The 5,535-nt window shown below is 45.0% G+C and overlaps 1 pseudogene; it reads left to right on the top strand.

Annotated features, from left to right (window-relative positions):
• Positions 1 to 4,305: 4,305 nt before the first annotated feature.
• Positions 4,306 to 5,312, top strand: LOC132007174 (melanoma-associated antigen B16-like; annotated as a pseudogene).
• Positions 5,313 to 5,535: the final 223 nt, after the last annotated feature.

Here is a 5,535-nt window from a genome sequence, read left to right as displayed (position 1 = left end):
CATTAGGAATTAGATTTCCTCAACTAACTTAATTATGGCACGCTATACAGCACAGAGGCAGCCTGGGGTCCAGCTTAGATAAATGAGGGTGTCTTTTCCATCTGTAATTGGTCTGTCAAAACAGGTTTTTAGCAATAAAGAACCACAGTCTTGGGACAGATGGAATTCACACATTCTACTCATAATACAACATACATAATGGCGTTCAGATGCCAAACTCTCCTGTCACATTCTCTCAGCTGCCAATGCAGGTGGTGTTTTCCCCAAATCCATTCCCCCCGCCCCAGGATCACCATAATTGGTACTTCGGAAAAAAAAAAAAAAGAAGAAGAAGAAAAAACCTACCTACTTGGCTCAGATTAACACTTCCAATGTGAAGGTCTTTTTTGTGCAGGATTTATGTTCCTTCCTAGGATAGCCCTGGCCTTTTGGATGAAGTCAAGAGTTCCCCCAGCGAAGAGCAAGCCTTTCCCTAATGCCAGCCCTGAGCCAGCTTTATGCTCTAATTCAGTCCACAGAGACCCAGGTGTGATTTGAGAATTTGCACGTGTGCCTCTGCCCCATCGGTGAAGCCAACAACCTCTCCTTGCTGGCCGCGCCTCCTCTCACATCTTTGCCCTCCTGCATTTGGTGACTCTTCCAAATTCATGGGGTTTCCCATCCAATCATGACGAAGCCATATTATAGGCAGGGAAATTAACTTTTCTTTCTTAGAAAGACCTAATGAGGATTTGTGTAGTGCTCTATTTTTACTGAAAGGAGACAGATCTACTAAGAACCATTAAAAATCTGTCTTTTAAAAGTAAATAAAAAGATTTCTTAAAACCTTCAGCTGTACCATCAGAACCTCAATCCTCCCATGATTTTTTTTTAGATTAACTCTTATTTTCTGTCTAAGGAGTGCAAGTGAGACTTTCATGGGTTTTCATTGTGCAAACGCTTATGATGGTATTTCTCAAATAAGCAGTTGTGTCCACTGGAGTTAGGAGTGAAGAAGAGGTCAGTACGGTATCTTGAGAAAGTTATGGGGAGTACAGAATGTTCTGATTTGACTGGCTGGGGACGCCGGTTTTATTAGTTAATATGAAGAGCAGAGCCTTTTCTGTGTATTTTCATCTTCCTGGGTTTTAAAGTAGGCTGGACTCCCCAAAGAGAATCTTGAGTTTTAATACAGACTTTCAAACTTTTTTTCTCCCTTTTGGAGGCTGGGTCTGAGCCTCTGGTTTCAGATCACGTGAGTGTGAATCCTGCTTTTGCCTTTTTCTAGCTACGAGCCCACCATCATGTTACTTAACCTCTCTAAGCCCGAATCTCCCCATCTGTGAAACTGAGATGACTGTAGTCCCTAACTCATAGGGTCGTATTGATGATTAAATGAAAAATCAGATGAGATCATCTTCATCACATCACCAGGCTCAAGCACATTCTTAATAACTGTTTCTTGCTGTTGTTAATCTCTGAACATAAAAGTTTGTGAATTTTAACTAATAGGTTCATGGAATAAGTCTGAGGTGCCCTATCATGGAGCCATCAATGTCTAAAGAGATACAAATGACCCATGAGGCTAAATAAATAATCAAATAAACATAGATCTTAGAGCAACCTAATAATGGGGTATTTTATATTAAGCTTTGCCATGGCCTTACAGAGTAAATGTAAGTTAAAATTTTCCTTGTCTTTTTAGGCAATGAGCAATAAATTCATAATCTCTATTTTTTATGACTTCTCCATTTAAGTGTGACCTGCCTGGTAGGTTCACACTGATTATTTTAAGAATAATTAGCTAATCAAATCTATTTAAAAATTTTTTTCATAGTACCTTTATGGGGAACTTTATCAAAGTCTAGCATTCAAATCTGCTTCCTAGGACCTGGCTGATAAGAGGAGGAAAAAATCTTAGGCTCACTCTTGACTAGTGGGGGGCTAAGTCCCCCCTCTCTTTATATATATGTATGCGCATATACGTATACATATATACATATGTGTGTGTACACACACATATATGTGATTTTAAAAATGCACATATGTATTACAAACTTATGATGTAAACATTAATCCCGGAGTCAATCTGGAGATAGAGATAGTTGGTATTCCAGTAAGATGTGAATTAAAACCACAGAAGCAAAGTTCTATGCAATGAAAAGGGAGAACAATAAAAATAAAAAAGTAACAAACAACAATAACAATAAAACCCAACAAGCTGAATCCCACCAGAGCTATGTCAAAATAGGTTTAGTGGTTTCATCTATTCAACATTCTCTTCTTGAATGCCAACTAAGTGCCAGGTATTTTGCTAGAGTTTGAGAATAAAAATGAAAAGGATTTTTTCACAAACATACGTGTAAGAGATTACCCAAGTCATCTGCCCAGGCTTAGGCCTAATGAGTAAGGCCAGACCTTGAACACGTTCTCGTCTGTCCCTAAAGTCCACTGTTTTTCCCACCATACCAGGTCGCAGGCCCCCCTGGCATCCATTCATGAATTTTCTCAGATCCCTTCCCCTGACTTTGCATCCATCTAGCTTCTGTGGGTCATGCTGTGTACTGCTACACCTCTGATCTTGAAGGGATTGCTCTTGGGCATTGGAGTCTCAGTGCCTCAACAGAGAGTCAGAAATGTCTTCGAGCCTCCATGCCTCACTCCCTCACCTCTGCCTCCCATAGTCCCAGAGTGAGATACAGTCAATGAATGACCGGTGTGGGAATTTAAAAGCCCAGATCCTTTGCCACAAGGCACCATGAACTCTGAAGTTGAACTTATGCTCCAGAGTTCCCCACAAGATCAGGCTAGACCTCGCCTGGAACCGTATCTTTGCTTGGCTTCTTTTTCTTTTCTGTCATGCTGCCTCTGCCTTCTCTCTGGTTTTACCCTGGGCACACTACCACACAAATTTTCTTTCAGGGTCTGCTTCTTGGAGACCCTGACTTGAGATACCCATGTTAGGATATGAACTATATATATATTTTTTCATTTTATCTTCATCTAGATTTTAGACACATTAACTACATGATAATGGGAATATGTTATTAAATGAGATTTTTAGATCATATTATGAATATGGAATTAAAATTAATCATTTGCGATCACTGTTTAATCAGTTAAATGTGCATATATTTTATTTAGTGAGGGAGGAGTTCCAGGCTGAGGGAACCCCTGACTCCAGAATGGATGGAGCTCTAAGAGTTCCACACCACTGTCAGCAATGGGCAGTTCCAAAAGAACTATCAGAGGTTCTCTCGGATTCCAGCCTCTTAGGAGTCTGACTGTGGTGAGGATCTTTGTATATGGGGCACAACCTCGATTCTGAGCAGGGAGGAGTCCCTGGCCCTGAAGGGATTCCAACAACCTCACTAAGTGAGGTTAATTATCCTGGAATGTAAGGAACCCCACACAGCGGGGGGAGCAGACGAGGAGCAGAAGCGGAAGGAACGTCCTTTAACCTCTGGTTTCAAAGTTCGTCGCGAAGGCTGGTACTGAAAGGCGTGGCGTCTATGGGCAAAAGGAGAAGTCCTACGACTGGTCAAGTGAGGATATTGAATGAGGGAACCAACGATGCCAGAATAGAGGGACCCCCTTGAGTAAAGCCCTGTCTCTTTTCTCATCCCACAAAAACTCTGAAATAACTGTCAGACGGAGGCACCCATTGACTGGGGCCTCAGAATCCAACCGTGGTGAGGGCCGCGGTCTGAGGTGGGCACAAGTCAACAGAAGGAGAACTGAGTGAGGACTGAGGGGGCCCGTCCTCTGGAACAGAGGGGCCCTTTAGAGCTCTACTATCAGCCCTGGGTGGATCAAGGTGGAGCTGGGGTGGGGGAAGGGCATGCCTGGCAGTGCTTTCCCTTTACTTTTCCTCAGGAGTCTGAGTGTAGCCTCCAGTCAGCTGAGGAGGAATCCCAGCCTCTACCACAGTCAAGGTAAGATACTCGGTGAAGACTGAGGGAATATCCACTCCACACTGGCAGGAACTATACAGATCCCAAACCGTATCATCACCCCTGAGAGGTGTTAAGCCGGGGTATCTGGTAGCCTAACCCTACCTACCCTGTTGTCAGCTGTGGTAAGCTGTGTCAGCCCACTGCACCCTGAGGAGCCTTCTCACTCCTCCTGCAGCTTCTTACCATTCAGGAAAGGAGACACGTGAGGCTCTAGAGTACTGTTCTCAGGAAAAGATGGGTGGAGACACTCTTCTACGGTTGAGTTTACCAGATGAGGCCACTCACATCCTCCCTTTCTCCCCAGGTTGTGGTCCCCTAACATCCACCCTCTTGCCCACACTCCTCCCTGCTACCACTAACAGAAGTGAGCATGTCTCAGGGTCAGGAGATCCCAAGCTGCACAAAGGAACAACACTATGCCCTCAGCAAGAGCCAAGACCTGGAGGCTACACAGGTCTCTAAGGCTGTGGAGGAGACTTCCCCCTCCTCTGGTCCTCTGATGCCTGGCAACATGGAGGAAGCTCTGGCTGCTGGAATACCCAAGCTCCCCAGAGTGCCTACTCTTCTTATCCTCTCATCAGAGCCATCTCACCAGGCAAATCAGGTGAGGGCCCCAGCAGCCTAGAAAAGGATAATAGTTCTGCTTCTTCATCAAAGTCCCTGTCCGACATTGGGAATTTCCCCATAGACCCTCTAGATGAGAAGGTGACAATGCTGGTGCAGTTCCTGCTGCACAAGTATCAAATGAAAGAGCCCATCACAAGGGCAGATATGATTGATGTTATCCAAGAGTACAACGATGAGTTCCCTGAGATCCTCAAGAAAGCCTCTGAGCGCATGGAGCTGGTCTTTGGTGTTGATATGAATGAGGTAGACCTCACCAACCACAGTTATGTCCTTGTCAACAAATTGGGCCTCACTTATGTTGAGAGGCTTGGCGGTGAGGACAGCATGCCCAAGACCAGCCTCCTGATAATTGTCCTGGGTGTGAGCTTCATGAAGGGCAATTGTGCCACTGAGGAGGAGATCTGGGAAGTGCTGAATATGATGGACTTATATTCTGGGAGGAAGCACTTCATTTTTGGGGAGCCCAGGAAGTTCATCACCCAAGATTTGGTGCAAGAAGAGTACCTGGAGTACAGGCAGGTGGCCAATAGTCATCCTCCACACTACGAGTTCCTGTGGGGTCCCAGAGCCCATGCAGAGACCAGTAAGATGAAATTGCTGGAATTTCTGACAAAGATCCACGAGCCCGACCCCAGGTGCTTCCCATCCCAGTATGAGGAGGCTTTGCGAGATGAAGCAGAGAGGGCCTGAGCTAGATCCAGCAGCGCCCACTCTGCTGCTAGATCTCGCGGCTCCTCCCAGCCCTCTTAGTCCTCCCAACACTAGTGCTGGCAGGGGAAGATTCCTCACTTTGTCATTAAAATTAGCAAATGCAAAAAAATAAAATTAGCAATCAATCTTCTGAGTAGTGGGGGGCTGGGGTGTGGCTGTAGGGAACACAGTGTGTAACATCTCTGTGTCCCTTGGTTAATACGGAGGTTTATCTTCTTCATGGGGGCAGTTTGCCTTCAAACATTGTTCCCTTTAATACACC

Source organism: Mustela nigripes, chromosome X (genome assembly GCF_022355385.1).
Source record: "Mustela nigripes isolate SB6536 chromosome X, MUSNIG.SB6536, whole genome shotgun sequence".
Lineage (NCBI taxonomy): Eukaryota > Metazoa > Chordata > Mammalia > Carnivora > Mustelidae > Mustela > Mustela nigripes.
This window is presented reverse-complemented; position numbering and strand designations above follow the sequence as displayed.